Genomic DNA, 20,170 nt, shown 5'->3' with positions numbered 1-20,170 from the left:
CATTTTGTAAGCAAGGCTTGAATTCATTTATTTGTTTATTTATTTATTGCAGTTTGTGGAAATGTTTTAATTAGAGGATTTGTAGATATAGTGTTTAATCTGTTGCCCACAATCCCTTACCAATGAGGCCTTATGCTGGGATGCCCTCTTGCCCACCACCTTAACACAGGATGGTCACAGACCGTGTTCTCACGTTACGAGATTCACATCCCTGGGAACCCAAGGACTGTGGTACAGAAGGAACATTTCATAGCTGGAGTCACTACAGTTTGCTAGAAACATCAGTTACTTTAGAATACTTTAACTCTAAAATATAGTGAATTTCCACTATCTTAACCATATACCTGTGTACCTATTACTAAATGTAGTCAGTTGTTACCAAATAAGACATTCTGAGAGCAGCTACACACACACACCAGCCTGAACTCCCCAGGTCAGGCCCTGTGCCATCAACTGCAAGTATCCATCCAAACTCAACTCTGGACTGTACTTATGGCTAAACATACCTACAAGGCACTGGCAACCCAGTCCAACCTGGTGCCACCCGCTGTGGGAGCACAAGTCCCTCCAATTTCAGAGTGAAGACTCCTGGCTGTAGACCAGGGCATGGGCCCAGCCCTCCCTTGCTTGGTCCCCAAACTTGAACCACTGGTGACTGACTCCCATGCCAAGGGTCTTCCAGGGGGTCTCAGGAACAATTCATATGGAGACTGTGATCAATGGCTATGTCCACGGCACCTTCCTGTGCCCTGTAAACCCTAAGATCACAGATCCAGCCTGGCCTAGGCATGGGCTAGAGGCCACTGTAGATAGCAGCTTCACCCCAGACCAGCTCCAGGAAGCAGAGCATGTGGACAGTGGTAGCTGGGGTCATCCTGTGCCGAGGCCACACCCAGGCTGGTCCCCTGGGCCGGAGGGTGGGGTTGAATGCAGACCAGGAGGTGCAGGAGCTGTGTGCTCAGGTGCTCTAGAGGAAGGACCTGCTGTGTGCCAGGGCCGGTGGCAGGGTTGCTTCCTCCCGGGTGCAAGGGTAGGACATCAAAAGGCCTGAAGCTAGCTACCAGGGCCCAGTGAGGCCCCCAGGACAGCTAGCAGACAGGGAGATCAGTGCAGGCCACTGTGTCCTTGGCCCTCACTCGGCCTCAGCCTTGGCAATCTACATCAGCCAGTTTTTTACTCTGCTGGGTTTAAGAAGGTTGGATTCAGATTCCGACTTCAAGAGGGTCTCAGGGTGCCTGGTACCTTTACGGCCCAAAGACCCAGGTAGGAAGAACAGAATACACCTCTGTACACAGTCCTATTTACAAAGAACTGGAGGAAGATGGAGCTGCACGGGGCCTGGGCACATCCTAGCAGAAGCCATGAAAACTCCTAGGTGCTGCTCCTTGGGCTCAGCCTTGGTACCTGACGAGAAGACCAGGGTGGGAGGGAGGGACAGTGTGGTTCTGTCATACAGTCAGCTGGAGGCCAGAGCGCGAAGAAACTAGCTCCTAGGGGCTTACCAAGCACAAAAGTTTATCATTTTACAGCAGTTGAATGCTGACATCAATATTCAAATAAAAGCAAGTTTTACATAACAATCAAAAATACAAAAGACTGAAGGAAGAGACTCTGCATGAAAAACTGAGGCAGTTCAGCGAATGGAGACTGTATATGGCAGTAACGGAAATGGGAAATGGCGCCCGCTCAACCCTCCCAGGCGACTAGCAACTGTACAGAGCGAATTAGATCTGCAAACGGTTGTAAACAAGTTCTTGTCAAGCCAGGCCCTTCCTCGTCTTGTAGCCAGCCACAGGGCCGCTGCTTATGAGGGGCAAACATCTTCGCTTGTGCTCCAACCCTTTTCTCATATTCTACTGTTTTTGGCAGCAAATTGTGTAGGCCTCTGCTTGGGCTGGGTCTTGAATATTTGGTTCATTTACAAGTTCTTGTATTCCTAGTAAGATCTGTTTGATCGTGATAGCTGGCCTCCAGTCCTTATCTTCCTCCAGGATAGACAGGCACAGTGTGCCAGAAGGATCCACGTTTGGATGAAACAGTGGTGGCTCAAATTTACATTTTGGTGGTGAGGATGGACAGTCGTATTTGAAAAGCATCCGTCACTTGGACAAGCCTCCTTCCCATGGGATAGTGCACTCCCCATTCATCAGGTTCATCGTGCCGTCAGGGTTCTTTGTTGGGACAGCCAGGAAGCCAAAAGGGTGGTCCTTCCTCCCCGCTTTCCTTTCCTGTGCAAGTCGGCTGAGGGCAATCCACGGCATAGTCAAAGTCCCCTGGGCGACCGGGTCACATCACGGCGGTGCTCCTTTGTCTCCCTCCACCCCTGCCGCACGCAGCCTGGAGCGCAGGACCCCAGCAGGCCTTGGATTTATTAAGAGAAGGTTTTAATACAAATTAAAACACATAAATAAAAAGAGGGGGGATATGCAAGAGAAGGGAAGTAATGTGTGCCCTGGAATGGGGCTGCTTCTCAAGAGAGAGCCGCTTAGAAATACTCAGGTTTGAAGTGGGGGGGTGGGGGGGCACCTGGCTCTTTCCTTCTGTCTCATTGTTGGTATTTGGGTACTTCTCTAGTAGAATAGATAGCAATCCTGAGTTGTACTACATGCTGCGCTATGATAAACACACTGAAACTGACTTTGAATACCAACGTTTTCTCTAAGATACCGAGTGAAAAGAACGAATGGCACAAGTAAAAATGATTTATTATGTTATAATTTCAAAAAATAAAATATTTAAAATGTTTCAAAAGGAAAGACGTGAAAGCTCTCATTGGGTTGTACTTTGAATTTTATCATGACCTTGCAATGGCCTTTGACTGGATTTTTGCAGTTCTTGGCAGGATAGTGCTCCTGCCAGGTCTTGTTTAGCTGTAGACTTCAACCACTTGTTCAAAGTGTGGAAGAGAACTCTCTCTCTGCGCCCTTCACGACTGTGCAGTGCTGTTGTAGGCACACATTAAAGACACTAATCTATAGCATGTATCTATCTTCACAGAGTGTCACAGAAGAACATTTTTTGGTTATATGTACATAGAACTGAGGTTGGCTGACATTATTCCTTCGGAAAGACCTGAGACTATTGTTTTCCTAGTTTAATATCCCTGCCTGGGGACATTGGGTCCTAGTCGTGACCTCGTGTTCCTCTCTACCTGTGATGTGAAATGTGGGGAAGAGTCAGCTCTGTAAGCAGATGGGAGGGAAGAGCTTAGGGCCAGCAATTGATGTGATCTTTCAGTCATACCAACTGAGAAGGGGCATGTTGAATGTGTGTGTGTGTGTGTGTGTGTGTGTGTGTGTGTGTGTGTCTACCTGTGTAGGTGTGTGGGTGGCATGTGCATGCATGTGCATGTTTGTGTGTGTGTGTATGTGTGTGTACTTGTGTAAACAGGTATGTGTGGAAGTCAAAGTTCAACATTGGGTGTCTTCCTTGTTCACTTTCTAACTTTTTTGTTAGTTAGTTGTTAATTAGTTAATTAACTGATTAATTTTGAGGTGGGATACATACATGTCATGGTGTGCATCTGGAAGTCAGAACAACTTGGAGATAATGATTCCATACTTCCACAGCATGAGTCTGGGGGATTGAGCTCTGATCCTCAGGCTTGGTGGCAAATACCTTCGCCCACCTAACAGTCTTCTTAGCTTTATCTCTTTCTTCTCTTTTCTCTTTTTACTTCTCTATTTTTTTTTTCTACCAATGTTTTGCTGTATAGCCCCAATGAACCTGAAACTTGCTTTGTGGACAGAGTTCTACTTGCCTCCACCTCCAGAATGCTGGGATAAGAGTCGTGTGCCAACATACCCATTTTACCTCATCTTTTGAGAGAGAGTTGCTCACTAAACCTGGAACTGACCAATTTGGGTATGCTAGCTGGCCAGTGAGCATCAGACGTCAGCCCGTCCCCACCTCCCTAGAGACAGGATTCCAGATGTACACATCTGTGCTCTCAGGTTTTTATGGGAATGCTAGGTATCCAACATAGGTCCTCTTGGTTGTGGGGCAAGCTCTGCACTGACTGAGCCATCTCTCCAGCCATTTTTGAGCTTTGACTGCTAAAGTGCCAGCAACACGAGGCACCCGCAGGCTGAATGGCAGTTGTATGGAGTTAGAAAGCCAGGAGTTCATGTTATTGGTTAATTTTTGAGCATTCATGTATAGGTGGTGGCATGGGGCTATGAGTTTAGACAGTTTATTTATAAAAAAGGGTGTTTTATATAAAGAGCGAAGTGAATCATCAAAGAGTAAGCTCAACCATGTTTGTAGCAGCTTTATTTGTAATAGCCAGAAGCTGGAAACAGCCCAGATGCCCCTCAGTGGAGGAATGGATGCACAAATTGGGGTATATCTACACAATGCAATATTACTCAGCAATAAAAAACAAGGAAATCATGAAATTTGCAGGTAAATGGTGGCATCTGGAAAAGATCATCCTGAGTGAGCTATCCCAGAAGCAGAAAGATGCACACGGTATATACTCACTCATACAGACATATAATATAAGATAAACCTACTAAAATCTGTACACCTAAAGAAACTAATCAAGAGGGAGGACTCTTGCTAAAATGCTCAGTTCCTATCCAGAAAGGCAAGGAGGCTGGACATCAGAAGAAGGAGAAAAGAGGGAACAAGTCAGGAGCCTGACACAGAGGACCTCTGAAAAGCTCTGCCCTGCAGATTATCAATGTAGATGCTGAGACTTATGGGCAACCTTTGGGCAGAGTGCAGGGAATCTTAGGAAAGAAGTGGGAACAGTAAGATCTGGAGAGGGCAGGTACTCCACAAGGAGAGCAAAAGAACCAAAAAATCTGAACATAGGGGTCTTTCCTGAGACTGATACTCCAATCAAGAACTATGCATGGAGATAACCTAAGACCCCTGCACAGATGTAGCCCATGGCAGTTCAGTATCCAAATGGGTTCCATTTTAATAGGACCAGGGACTGTCTCTGACATGAACTGATTGGCCTGCTCTTTAATTACCTCCCTCTGAGGGGGAAGCAGCATTACCAGGCCACAGAAGAAGACAAGGCAGCCATTCCTGATGAGACCTAATTGAGTAGGATCAGAAGGAAGGAAAAGAAGTTCTCCCCTATCAGTGGACTTGGGGAGGGGCATTCATGCAGAGGGTGGAGGAAGGAAGGGATTGAGACAGGAGAAAGGAGGGAACCATGGGGGGGGCATACAAAGTGAATAAAGTGTAATTAATAAAGAAAAAAATTTTTTAAAAAAAGAAAATGTCAAATATAAGTTACCAACAGTTATAAAAGTTATAAAGTTATTATAAGGACCTGAAACCATCTTCAAAGTCAATCTTTAATAAAGCAGAATTCTAGATAATGAATAATAACTTCACGTTAGAAACTCTTTAACAAAGAGGTGTCACAAAAGGCTGATGCTAAACCTTTCTCATAGTTATGACCTTGTAACTCTACTTTATATAATAATAATCAAGTGACTATTATAGAAAGAAATACTATACTGGATTTTGGGTTTTGGCTCAAAGTGTTAAGTAGCTCAGGCTGGCCTTAAATTCACTATGTGACACTGAGGATGACCTTGAATTTCTGATTCTCCATCTACCTGCCAAAGGCTGGGATTATAGCTATGTTCCACTACTCCCACTCTATGCACTGCTGAGGATAGCATCATTGCTTCAGGTGTGCAAGGTGAGAATTCTTATCCAATGAGCTACTTTACTAGCCCTAATATAGGATCTTCTGACTCAGCTTTAACTTAATTGACACAAATTTTTAGAAATCCATTCTGTTACCCATATTATTATCATAGAGTCACTACATATCATTTTTGTGTAGACTTGAGATTTTGGTTTTAGATATTTTTGTTTTTTCAAAGGACACTTTGAATTATGAAATATTAATATTATCTCAAAGTGATCCATATACATATATGTGGTAATATATACTGTATATATTTTATGTACATAATATACACACGTGTCAAAGTAATACATAAAATGAATATACAATAGGGTGACTTAGTTGAGTTTAAGCTTATGAGGAATTAGACGTGAGAGTTTGTAAACATTTCCCCTCAAAGATCATTCCTTTTTGAAGATCACTCCTTTTTGAAGACTTTTATTTGATGAAAGAAGGAGAGAGTAGGTTACTGTATGGATAAATGAGACAAAAGAGACAGAGGAGACAATAATACTGAAGGGATAGGCTTCAAATTTCATCAGTTGTGCTAAGCTGGTTATGTATCTCCCAGAATTCCCTTGTTATATGGTTCAGAGTTGGGGCTGGCTGAAGAAAAAGTTTGAGAGCTATAGAAGTTGATGCGAAAGCAGTGTCTGTTACCTTGTAAAGTCAGGGGAGGGTCAAAGGTGAACAGACTCTGAGGCTCACCTGCCAGCTTGGCTTGGAGCATTGGCACAGCCCTTGGTTCTTTTGGCTCTCACTGCCAGTTTCTGCAGTCCTGTGCATCTCAGTGTGAAGGGTGCCAACTCCCACAGACCACCAAAGCCGAACACTACACCGTGGCTGATAGCAGACCCAGTTTATCCTTGTGTGTTCTCGTGGATTTTAATAGGGCAAGCCAAATAAACCTCTTGCTTTCTAATCTGGATTCAGTGTTTTATCACAGTAACAGGAAAGCAAGTGAGAACTACTCCTTTGAAAGGGATCTTAGGAGAATTTGGAGTGAATGTGTTTGTATAGGTTCGGTATGTGGGCTTTTTGTATGGGGTAACTTAAACCTGGTAGCTGCACTGTTGAGTTTTCTGAAAGTAAAGTCCAGACCCTAATTATGAAAGTGTTGCGTTATAGTATTGAATTCTCTTTTAGGTCAAAGCTGGGAAATTTTGGGGAAAGACTAGGATTCTGGAAATGTGGAGAGAAATCTGTAGGCTGGTTCTGTTGCTGCTAGGTCCTTTGAACTCACGTATTCTACATGCTCTGTTTGGCAGTTTTACCAGCCAGTGTCTCCCCACCTGAAGAAGACCGTTTCCTCTTTCCTGAAGGATCTGTTACAGCCTCTCCCGGAAGCGGCTGTCTCATAGGACATGCCAAGCCTCCTCACCACCCACTGTTAGCAGTTGTTAACTGGTTCGAGAACTCAAATCAGACTTAAGTCCCAACAGACTTGGAGAGTGAGGCGCAGTGTGTGAGCTAGGATTTAAAAAATGGTGAAAAATTTACTTCTTTATAATGACACAAACCTGGAGAACACAACAGACTAGACTTTAGGAATGATGTCCGATCCAGTCATTAACATTGATTTGAGGTCTGTTATTGATGGCAATAGCTGAGAGTGGCTCTAAAGTTTTCTAAATTTTTATTCAGCTCATTGTAGAACGTAAACCCAGATGCCTTTTGCAAAATGAAGCTAAGATAGTAGACTTTCTGTGGGACACTGAAGTGTATGCAGAGACGTAGGAGAAAAGGGGTGCTGGAGAGGATGGTCGTGTGAGAGGTGCTTACCTGTGCATTATGTCAGCAGTCCAGAGGACATTGACTTTGCCATGGTATAAGAAACGAGCCTGTGGGGACGTCTCTGTTTCATCACAGGACTATTTAGTGCCTGTGCTTAGGTACTACACTGCTAACTAGTGCCATCAAAGTAAGTCCTCTGACTCTTGGGGTTTTGGCAGAGATCATGTGGTTATATTTTAAAAAATGCAAAAGAGTTTCCAGAACAATGACTTGGAGGTATCTTTGCCTTTTTGCTCTTTGATCACAGAATATTTGGAAAGAGAAGGTATTCTTTTCCAATTTCCCACATAGACGTTTTGACCTTAGATTGTCCCTCCCTCTGGCGTTTGGGCATCTTGTTCAGCAATTACACATACCTGTGACAAGGGACTGGCAACTCACCCTGCATTTACCAGTTGTTTTAAAAACATAATTCTGACTTGAACAGAAATATGCTGTGGATAGTAAGTGGTGGAAGATGCAGGCTCTAACTACTGCTCTTGAGGGAGAATTCCAAAGGAGATCAGAAACCTAAGAATGGCAAGTGCTAAGATCTGAGAGAGAAAATAGGTACTTCAATAAAATTGTTTTTATCTATAAGAGTCTAGAAGACAAGAGCTATGCCAGCAATACTGTCTGACTAATAAGAGTGTTAGACAATAAAGACTGGGGGGAGAGCAAGGTTGTCTCTGCTTCATAAATGGCTATGTCCATAAAAACATGACAAGGAGAAGTATCAGTGAGTACTTGGATTTGGTACAGAAAATGCTAGATATTTTTGCTACAAGTGCTAAATTGTGAAGCTAAGACAATAGCTGGCATCAGAATAAACCTTGAGCAAGTTTTTAAAGAACAAAACCCAACTAACTAATCAACTAACCAACCAACCAAGCAAATTCATCCTAATCAAGAAAGTAATCTGACCAACTGATATTGTTAATTAAAAATGTAAATAACTTGATTATTTACAGCTTCTAGATTTTTCCAAGATTTAATTTGCTTTTGAAAAATTTTATTTTTTTTGCAATATTAAATATAGCATGCCAAGGTTTAAGCAAAAATTATATTGCACATTTTTCCCCTACCTCAATACACGACTCAAATGAAGAGAAGACATTCACAGATACAGGGGCAAAACAATGGAAAGATTACTATATATGGTGTTTTTGTTCATTTTGCATAATACAAATGTTAAAATAAATGGACATTGACTGATGAGGTGACAGCAAGTTAGAAGATATTTTTTTCACAGCTTGCTTTTACTGAGCTACAACCTTGAATTTCCTAGGGATATTTTTGGGCCACAGACCTCCCATCAATTTCAAAGGAATTCCATACCTAAATATACACCAGGACACGAACATGTGTCCTAGTAAGGCATAGCATGTATTGTCTTTTGTAACAGTATTTCAGGAAGAATCATTCTAAAATATTAGCCATCAGTTCCACCTCCTGCCTTCACCAAGGATTAGACAAGGACACCATATGGCTTTAAAATGAAGCAATTGTGTGATGGCCATTCATTGAACTGCCAACTCAAATAAGATCAAGTGTTTTCTTCTTAAATCTGGGTGTAAAGGATGAAAGTATGTGGCAGTGGGGGTGGGGGGCTGTAATAATTATGAGATATCTTTAAGTAGTTTATATCTTCTAAAATACATATACTAATGCATTTCACATATTTTAAGCCCCAACTATTTATAATTGTTATAAATTCTGAGAATTTAAAATGACAAAATATACAGACAAGTTTTTGTTTTTTTTTTTAAAGCTGAGCATATCTTTTATCTATGAGTATACACATTATTATTTGTAAGGCAGCTTGATGCTATGTCGATTCATTTAAACCACAGTATGTAGTTCCTTTCTAGGGCCTACACTCTCTCCTGCCATGAGTTTTTGACCAGGTTTACAGCACCAAGAATGTGTATACTCCGTGGAGTGGGTCTTCTATCCAATTGGAGGGAACATGGAAAACAGCAGTGCTGTAGCACCACTCCTCTTTTGTTTCTTTTTCTTTGTTTTATTAATTACACTTCATTCACTTTGTATCCCCTCATGAACCCCTCCCTCCTCCCTTCCTAATCCTGCCTCCTCTCCCCCTTCTCCACCCATGCCCCTCCCCAAGTCCACGGATAGGGGAGGTCCTCCTCTCCTTCCTTCTGATCCTAGTCTATCAGATCTCATCAGGAGTGGCTGCACTGTCATCTTCTGTGGCCTGGTAAGGCTTAGGGGGAGGTGATCAAGAGCAGGCCAATCAGTTTATGTCAGAGGCAGTCCCTGTTCCCATTACTATGGAACCCACTTGGACACTAAACTGCCATGGGCTACATCTGTGCAGGGGTTCTAGGTTATCTCCATGCATGGTACTTAGTTGGAGTATGAGTCTCTGGAAAGACCCCTGCGTTCAAATTATCTGGTTCTGTTGCTCACCTTGTGGAGCTCCTGTCCTCTCCAGATACTACTATTTCCCATTTCTTTCATAAGATTCCATGCACTCTGCCCAACAGTTGGCCATAAGTCTCAGCATCTGCTTTGATAGTCTGCAGGGCAGAGCCTTTCAGAGGCCCTCTGTGGCAGGTTCCTAGGTTGTTTCCTGTTTTCTTCTTCTTCTGATGTCCATTTTCTTTTCCTTTCAGGATGGGGATTAAACATTTTAGACAGGGCCCTCCTTCTTGATTACTTTCTTTAGACGTATAGATTTTAGTAGGTTTATCCTATGTTATATGACTATATGAGTGAGTATATACCGTGTGCGTCTTCCTGCTTCTGGAACAGCTCACCCAGGATGATCCTTTCCAGTTCCCACCATTTACCTGCAAATTTCATGATTTCCTTATTTTTCATTGCTGAGTAATATTCCATTGTGTAGATGTATCACAATTTCTGTATCCATTTTTCAATTGAGGGGCATCTGGGTTGTTTCCAGATTCTGACTATTACAAATAAAGCTGCTACAAAGATGGTTGAGCAAATGTCCTTATTGTGTACTTGAGCCTCTTTTGGAAATATGCCTAGGAGTGGTATGGCTGGATCTTGAGGAAGCAGTATTCCTAGTTGTCTGAGAAAGTGCCAGATTGCTTTCCAGAGTAGTTGTACAAGTTTACATTCCCACCAGCAGTGGAAGAGGATTCTCTTTCTTCACAACCTTTCCAGCATGTGTTGTCACTTGAGTTTTTGATCTTGGCCAGTCTGGTGTGTGTAAGGTGAAATCTCAGGGTTGTTTTGATTTGCATTTCCCTGATGGCTAATGAGGTTGAACATTTCTTTAAGTGTTTCTCTGCCATTCGATATTACTCTACAAAGAGTTCTCTGTTTAGCTCTGTTCTCCGTTTTTTAATTGGATTACTTGGTTTGTTGCCTTTCAGCTTCTTTAGTTCTTTATATATGCTGGATATTAGCCCTCTGTCAGATAAAGGCTTAGTAAAGATTCTTTCCCAATCTGTAGGCATTCGTTTTGTTTTGATGATGGTGTCCTTTGCTTTACAGAAGCTCTTCAGTTTCATGAGGTCCCATTTATTGATTGTTGTTCTTAGAGCCTGTGCTGTTGGTGTTCTGTTCAGGAAGTTGTCTCCTGTACCAATGAGTTCTAGGGTCTTCCCCACTTTTTCTTCTAACCGATTTAATGTGTCTGGTTTTATGTTGAGGTCTTTGATCCACTTGGACTTCAGCTTTGTGCAGGGTGATAAGTATGGATCTTTTTGCATTTTTCTACATGTAGACATCCAGTTAGACCAGCACCATTTGTTGAAGATGCTATCTTTTTTCCATTGTATGGTTTTGGCATCTTTGTCAGAGATCAGGTGTCCATAAGTGTGTGGGTTTATTTCTGGGTCTTCTGTTTGGTTCCATTGATCCACCATTCTGTTTCTATGCCAGTACCATGCAGTTTTTATTATTGTTGCTCTATAGTAAAGTTTAAGATCAGGAATGGAGATACCTCCAGAAGATCTTTTATTGTAGAGGATTGTTTTAGTAATTCTGGATTTCTTGATATTCCATATGAAGTTGAGAATTTTTCTTTCCAGGTCTGTAAAGAATTGTGTTGGTAATTTGATAGGAATTGCATTGAATCTGTAGATTGCTTTTGGTAAGATGGCCATTTTTACTATGTTAATCCTGCTAAGCCATGAGCATGGGAGATCTTTCTCTCTTCTGATATCTTCTAATTCTTTCTTCAGAAACTTGAAATTTTTTTTCATATAATTTTTTACTTGCTTGATTAGGGTTACTCCAAGGTACTTTATATGTCATTTGTGGCTATATGAAGGGTGTTGTTTCCCTAATTTCTTTCTCAGCCTTTTGTCTTTTGTATACAGGAGGGCTACTGATTTTTTTGAGTTAATTTTGTATCTGGCCACTTTGCTGAAGGTGTTTATCACCTGTAGGAGTTCCCTGGTAGAGTTTTTGGGGTCACTCAGGTATACTATCATATCTTCTGCAAATAGTGATAATTTGACTTCTTCCTTTCCAATTTGTATTCCCTTGATCTCCTTGAACTGTCTTATTGCTCTAGCAAGGACTTCCAGAACTATGCTGAAGAGATATGGAGAGAGTGGGCAGCCTTGTCTTGTCCCTGATTTCAGTGGGATTGCTTTAAGTTTCTCTCCATTCAGTTTGATGTTGGCTATAGGCTTGCTTTATATTGCCTTTACTATGTTTAGATATGTGCCTTGATTTCCTGATCTCTCTAAGACTTTAAACATGAATGGATGTTGGATTTTGTCAAATGCTTTTTCAGCATCTAAGGAGATTATCATGTGGTTTTTTTTCTTTCAGTTTGTTAATATGGTGGATCACATTGATGAATTTCCATGTAGTTCACTACCTCTGCATACCTGGGATGAAGCCTACTTGGTCATAGTGGATGATATCTTTGATGTGTTCTTGTATTTGTTTTGCAAGTATTTTGTTGAGTATTTTTGCATCAATGTTCGTAAGGGAGATTAGCCTGAAATTCTCTTTCTTTGTTGGGCCTTTGTGAGGCTTAGGTACCAAGGTGACTGTGGCTTCATAGAACGAGTTGAGTAGTGTTCTTTCTGTTTCTATTTTGTGGAATAGTTTGAAGAGAACTGGAGCTAGCTCTTCTTTGAAGGTCTGGTAGAATTCTGTGCTTAAACCATCTGGCCCTGGACTTTTTTTGGGATGGGAGACTTTTGATGACTGCTTCTATGTCCTTAGGGGATATAGGACTATTTACTTGATTTACCTTGTCTTGATTCAGCTTTGGTAAGTAGAATTGATCAAGAAAATTGTCCATTTCATTTAGATTTTCAAATTTTGTGGCATATAGACTTTTGAAGTAAGTCCTAATGATTTTTTGGTTTTTCTTAGTGTCTGTAGTTATGTCCCCCTTTTCATTTCTGATTTTGTTGATTTGGATGGTGTCTCTCTGCCTTTTAGTTAGCTTGGCTAAGGGTTTGTCTATCTTGTTGATTTTCTCAAAGAACCAGCTCTTGGTTTCATTGATTCTTTGAATTGTTTTATTTGTTTCTAATTGATTGATTTCAGTCCTGAGTTTGATTATTTCCAGCCATCTACTCCTTTTTGTTGTGTCTGCTTCTTCTTTTTCTAGAGTTTTTAGGTGAGCCATTAAGTTGTTTAAATGAGCTGTCTCGAATTTCTTCTTGAAGGCACTTAGTGCTATGAACTTTCCTCTTAGCACTGCTTTCATTGTATCCCAGAATTTTGGGTATGTTGTGCCTTCATTTTCACTGAATTCTAGGAAGACTTTAATTTCTTTCTTTATTTCTTCCCTGACTCAGCTGTCATTTAGTAGCAAGTTGTTCAGTTTCCATATGTGTGTAGGCTTTTTGCTATTTCTCTTGTTGTTGAGGTCCAGCTTTATCCCACGGTGATCAGATAGGATACAAGGGATTATTTTAATCTCCTTGTATCTGTTGAGGTTTGCTTTGTGACCAACCATATGGTCTATTTTGTAGAAGGTTCCATGAGGTGCTGAGAAGAAGGTAATTTATTTTGTGTTTGGATGAAAGGTTCTGTAAATGTCTCTTAGGTCCACTTGATTCATGACCTCTGTTAGAGTCATTGTTTCTTTGTTTAATTTTTGTTTTGTTGACCTGTCCTTTGTTGAGAGTGGGGTGTTGAAGTCTCCCACTATTAATGAGTGGGGAAGTATCTGTGGTTTAGGTTTTATCAATGTTTCTTTTACAAATGTAGGTGCCCTTGTATTTGGGGCATAGATGTTCAGGATTGTGATGTCTTCCTGGTGGAATTCTCCCTTAATGAGTATGAAGTGTCCTTTCCCCATCTCTTTTGATTAATTTTGGTTGAAAGTCTATTTTATCAGATATTAGAATGGCTACTCCTGCTTGCTTCTTGGGTCCATTTGCTTGGAAAGCTGTCTTCCAGCTCTTTACTCTCAGGTAATGTATATCTTTGTGACTTAGGTGTATTTCTTGTATGCAACAGATTGCTGATTTTTTGTTTTGTTTTGTTTTGTTTTTATACATCCATTCTGTTAGTCTGTGTCTTTTTATTGGGGAATTGAGTCCATTGATGTTGAGAGAGATTAATGACCAGTGGCTGTTAGATCCTTTGATTTTGATGTTGGCTGTGGTCATAAGTGTGCTTGGTTGCTTTTTGTTTTACTGTAGTGAGGTTAATTATTTCCTGTGTTTTTCTTGAAAGTAGGTAGTTTTCTTGGGTTGTATTTTCCCTTCCAGTGTCTTCTGTAACACTGGATTTGTGTGTAGGTATTGTTGAAATTTGTTTTTGTCATTGAATATCTTGTTTTCTCCGTCTATGAGGACTGAGAGTTTTGCTGGGTATAGTTGCCTGGCCTGAAATCTGTGTTCTCTTAGGGTCTACATGATATCTGTCCAGGCCCTTCTGGCTTTCATTGTCTTGGTTGAGAAGTCTGGTGTGATTTTGTTGAAAATATTTTCTGGGCCTTGGAATCAAGGGAATCTTCTTTTTCCTCTATTCCTATTATTCTTAGGTTTTTTTCTTTTTATGTTGTCTTGAATTTCTTGGATGGTCTGTATCAGGAATTTTTTAGATTTAACATTTTCTTTGACAGGTACATTGATTTCTTCCATTGTATCTTCCACACCTGAGAGTCTTCCATCTCTTGTAGTCTATTGGTTATGCTTACCTCTGTAGTTCCTATTTTCTTCCCTACGTTCTTTCTCTCTACAATTTCCTCCATTTGTGTTTTCTTTAATTTTTCCAATTCTATCTTCAGGTCTTGATCCATTTTGTTGATTTCCTTCACCTGTCTGACTGTATTTTTCTGTTTTTCCTTCAATTCCTTCAGCTGTTTGTTTGAACAATCCTCTGTTTCTTTTATTTCATTCAGTGATTTAAGTATTTCCTCTCTAAAAGCCACAAACTGTTTGGCTGCAACTTCCTGTATTTCTTCATGGATAGCCATAATCTGTTTTTCTTTATCTTCTTCTATTTCTTTATGTATAACAATAATCTTTTGTTTTTATCTTCCTGTATTTCTTTACGGATGGCCATAATCTGTTTGTTTTTATCTTCCTATATTTCTTTACAGATGGCCATAATCTGTTTGAGTTTATCTTCCTCTAGGTCTTTACGTATTTTATTTGTTTCCTCTGTCATCCTCTTCATGAGCATAGATGTTAGGTCTTCTTCTTGAATTTCAATTATGCTGGGGTGTCGAGGGATACTTGCCCCTGGATAACTGGGTACTGGAGATGCCATATTGCTCTGTCTTTTGTTGGTTGAGCTCTTACACTGGCCTCTACCCATTGGGCTATCTTAGGTATTGGGTGTTAGTTTCTGGTGGTTCCTAGAATCCTGTGATGGAAAGAATCTCCTACTCAGGAAGTTGGTTTTTCCTGGAGGAAGCTTCTTCAGCTTTTTGGGTGTGGTCACTGTATGGGTGGTGTTTTTCAGGAGTTGCCACAGCTCACCTCAGGCATAGAGACATGAGTGGTAACTGTGGTCCTTGTTAGTTGACAGGGCTCTCCTATCACCCAGAGAAGTTCTGGAGATAGCTGCCCTGCTTCTGGGTTTCTTGCTGTAAATTTAGTGAGCTGCTGCTGTAATCTGGGTGTCCCATGTTTTGGTCAGTTTTGTTAGGGGTAACTGGTGGCCCCTTGGAGCAGTATCTGGGGGTTGATCTCGGGGATCCCAGGCTTCTGTTGGTCTGAGGTTGAGGCTCTGTGCCCCAGTACCCAAGAGGTAATCTGTGGCAGGTGGGTACTGCTCTTCTAGTAGCAGCAGCCTAGCTGGTGTACAGCAGGTCCCTCGGTTGGGTAGGTCTGCAGAACCTTTTCCAGGGATATACTGGGTGACCTAATTGGGTCCCCGTTCCTTCCTTCCCTGTGGTGTTTACTTCTGACAGTGACTCCCAGTCTCTGTTGCCCTGGGGCGCACAGCTCTGTCTGTGCCAGAGAGTTGGGCTCACAGCAAGTCTCCATGCTCGCAGCTGGAGCCCAGTTCAGTGATGGTGGCTCATACCCACCATTCTGCAGGACCTTTTCCAGGGAAAGACTGGGTGACCCAAGGCTAGTCGCACTTCCTTCCTTCCCTGTGGGTTTTTCTCATGACTGGGACTCCCAGTCTCTGGTGTTTTTTGTGCCCACCATTCAGCCTGGGAAGGTGATCAGGACACACAGGCATGTGGCTTTGGTCTGGCGACCTAGTGCCTGCAGGACCTGGGATCACTTCCGGGTTCTGGCTGGGTGACCTGAGCGTGGACCCAACTGATTCCCACGCTGTGGGGGTTTCATCTTACCTGGGAAACATGATCGCTGTTGTTTTAGGGCCCAGAGTTCAGTCTCTTGGTCACTGTAAGGAAAATGTCCTGCTCCTCAGACGCAGTGTTCTCCTGGCGCCACCATCTTGTCCCCCCCTCTAGTCAAGTTTATTAATATATATCGTTATGTTTTAGAATGTAAATATAAATAGTAAATATAATGATATTTAACATATATTCATGTATATGTCTTTATCTCTATTTTTCTATATTGATGGCATTTGTGGAACCCACTTGACTGAGGAGGGAAAGAAAAAAAAGGAAATTACAAAACATTAAGTGGATGGTCTTGGAATTCATCATTTGGTGACCTAGTAATTGTCTGAAGTAAAGAAGGCAGACATTGCAGTCCTGGTGGAAGAAGTTTTTGAGGTGTGGTAGAAGCAAATGCATTGTGTGTTTGGTAGATGGAAAAGAAGCGTCATGGCTAGAGGAGAGAAAGGGAGAGTAGTGACAGATGAGGAGAAAGGTGTCACAGGGGTGCAGGGTGCACCAAGCATCATAGGTCATGTGAGGACTGAGACTTTTATGCTGAATGCAATGAAAGCAGTCGGGAGGTTGTGAGGTAACTGATGAGCTTGTCTTGGGTACCATTTGGGAAGTATTGCTTTGCTTTTGGGGTTGAAAACAGAACAGGTAGAAGATTTGTTAGGAGACTGTGATAGCAATCTAGGTAAAAGATGATTGTGGAACAAACACTAGAGTTTGATATTAGATCCCATGAGATTTGCAGATGCTCTGAACAAGAACATGAGAAAAAGAGGATTAAAATGACTCTAACAATTAGGAAGTATGGAAGAAGCTTCTTTTTTTATTTTTTTTATTTTTATTATTTTTTATTGAAAACAGATTCTTCTTAGACAATACATCCCAACCACAGTTTCCCTTTTCTCTACTCCTCCTAGCTCCTCGATTATCAACTTTCTTCCTGAGATCCAGTCCCCCTCCATTTCCCTTCATAAAAGAACAGGCCTCAAATGAGACAACAACCAAACACAACAAAACAGCATTCAATACAACAAGGGAAAAGCCCTCATAGTGAGGGTGGATGAGGCAACCCAATAAGAGGAAAAGAATATTATTTACCTTTTTCTTTCAGTATTACCTTATTTTGAACCAATAAAATACTGTAATACCATGAATCCCCTGGAATTTGATTTTCATATTCAATAATATTCAATAATAAAATTGAAGAAGCTTCTTGAAATAGGATTTGGAAGGCACAAGTTAATAGTTAAAAGTTAAAAGTTCTGCTTAAGATGTGTTAAGTCCACAAGACACTCATGTGGATTCATCTATTAGGTGGTTGCCATGTTAATTTAGCACTCTGGAGAGAGATCTTAGCTACGAATAAATATGGGATCCAGAAGCATGCGTATATACAGATATGTACACACACAAGTTTATGAAGTAAAAATGCAAGAAAATGGGAGTATGTATGTGTAGAGTATATGTAGTTACTTTTGCCTTGACATAAGTAAAATACTCAACAGAAATAACTTACATGAGAAAGAAATTATTGGTTCTCAGTGTCAGAGTATGGTACACCATGGGGGGGCATTGCAGAGTTCACAGTGGCAGGACCATGTGTTGGAGAGCCTTCACACCATGGAAGAACTCCCACAAAAGTAAATAATACAGAAAAGAAGTGCTGGAATTTCCATGGGACCCCTTGACCAACAACTTAGTTAAACACAACCCAGTCCCAGTACTGGAGGACTCTTTGTTGAAAAGAGACAGATAACCCAAGTTGTTGCTAAGACAATGGGTTGTTCTCCATAGACTGGCTGTGGGCCCATTGCCAAGGACAGCAACCATGCAACACACTAAAAACAGAGAAGTAAAGCTGGATCCTAAATGGAGCTTTCACCTTCTACATTATAGTGCTTTTGTGGGACGGTATTCTTCAGGCTAAGAAAAGAACAGTGTAGACATCCACTAAGCCACAAAGCCTTTCAACTCCACCATGTCCTGCCTTCAAGATATGCTAGGGCAATGGTAGCACAGAACTTGTGGGAACAGCCAATCAATGTTTGATTTGACTTAGGGCTCACTCCACAAGAAGGAACTCAGACCTAACACTGCTTGAGTAACTGAGAACCAGAGACAAGATAGCCCAGATGCCCAGGGGAAAACCGAATACTACTGGTCTAAAAATAAATAAATAAAAGTAACAATAAAATAACCCCTACTGAAATTCTGCTGTATTCATAGATTGGTGTGTTGTTCAGCCAGCGTCAGACAGGCTTCTTTCTGCAATAAAGAGGAACAAATATAGAGGCCTCTAATCAGACATTACACATTGAGTAGAGGAAAGGGATGGGGAAGGGGGTAGGGAAAAGGGAGAGAGGGAGAGAGAGAGAGAGAGAAGGAGAGAAAGAGCACCTTTGGAACACACAGCTCTAAGTAGGATGTCTCCATCAAACCCCACTCCACAGGGAACCCTACAGAAGAGGATACTGAAAGAGTATAAGACCAAGGGGGGATGGATGACACTAGAACATCTGAATCAAATGATTGAAGCTGATATGAACTCACAGGGATACTGAAGCAGCAATCATTGGGCCTAAACGGGTCTGCACCAGGTCTTCTGTATATATATTACAGCTTTCAGCTTGGGACTTTGTGGGACTCCTGAGTGTGAGAATGAGTAGGTCTCTGATTTTTGTGCCTGCTCATGGGGCTCTTTTCCTTCCACTGGGTTGCTCTGTCATGCTGTTATTTTGTTTTATCTTATAGTTTATCTTATCATGTTTGATTTTTTATCTCCCAGAAATTTGTTCTTTTCTGAGGCTAGATAGAAAAGGAGGGGGTCTAGAAGGGAGGGAAAGTAAGGAGGGTCTAAGAGAAGCAGAGGGAGGGGAATCTGTAAAGAAGATATACATCTGAGAAATAATGTTTAATAAAAAATGAAGAATAAAGAAAAGTAGTAGGACAAGTGCTTTGATAAACCTGGTGACATGGCTCATCATGAGACAGTGGTGAATCTATAGAGCAGATGAGTGAGATCGACACCTTTTTGGTGCTGGCCTGTATTAATGGCCATGATGTCTTTTCTCCTTTGTTGAGCTCTTTGATTTCTTTCAGTGGCATCTACAGTTTGGTGCATGCAAATCATCCACATAGATTTTGTTAGAATTATGGTAAGGCAAAATATGGCCTGCTGTGGATGTCATGGTATAGCCTTGAACTCCTCCATTGGGACTGGAATACGTACTTCTTCAGGGACACTCAGAGGTCAACAGCACTCTGCTGAGCCCCATCCTGGAACTTACCATCTGCAGAAGAGAACTATTTCAGCTGATGCTGTCCCCTTCAAGGGAGAGTTTGATGCTCTCTGGTTATGAGTAGAAGGGGCTACAAGTCTCTGCTATGATTTAGACAAGATCTGAGTGTGCCTCCAAAGAGTCGTAAGGGGACATTTAATTGCCACTAAGTGGCATTGAAAAGGCTGGAAGCTTAATTCCACTCCAGTGTTTAGAAGTTTATGTTAGATAAATCACAGGGTGGAATCCCACAGTTGATTTCTGGTGATGTTCCACAGGGAAAGAGATATGAGAGTATCTACATACACAAACTTGTTCTCGTTCATCATTCATGTGATGTTCTGTGCTATCTCGAAACTGCCAGCAAGGATGCCATTACCTGATATAGACCATGAATCAGAACCTTGAACCTAAAAAAAACTCTTTTTCAATGGAAGTTACCAGCCTTGGGCTAGGACAATAGTTTAAAAGGGTGATAATAGTTCAATGGCTGTTAGCTTATGTGCTATAGTGCAAGTTGGAGAATCTGAGTTTGATTCCCTGTCACCCAAGGTTTATTTATTTAATTTTGGACATGTTGGAACATACTTATATTCTCACATCTGGGAAGGTAGAGATACTGATGCTGGGGGCTTGATTACCAGCCAGCCCAGCCTACTTAAAGAGCCTCAGGCCAGTGACAGAACCTGGTGGAAGGCACCTAAGGAGAAGCACTGGAGG

At 41.5% G+C, this 20,170-nt stretch overlaps 1 pseudogene; it reads right to left on the bottom strand.

Annotated features, from left to right (window-relative positions):
- Positions 1 to 1,686: 1,686 nt before the first annotated feature.
- LOC110562610 (SUMO-conjugating enzyme UBC9-like) lies at positions 1,687 to 2,261 on the bottom strand (annotated as a pseudogene).
- Between the last annotated feature and the right edge of the window lie 17,909 nt (positions 2,262 to 20,170).

Source organism: Meriones unguiculatus, chromosome 10 (assembly GCF_030254825.1).
Source record: "Meriones unguiculatus strain TT.TT164.6M chromosome 10, Bangor_MerUng_6.1, whole genome shotgun sequence".
NCBI lineage: Eukaryota > Metazoa > Chordata > Mammalia > Rodentia > Muridae > Meriones > Meriones unguiculatus.
The sequence above is the reverse complement of the archived record's forward strand: the minus strand, read 5'-3'. Positions and strand labels throughout refer to the sequence as shown.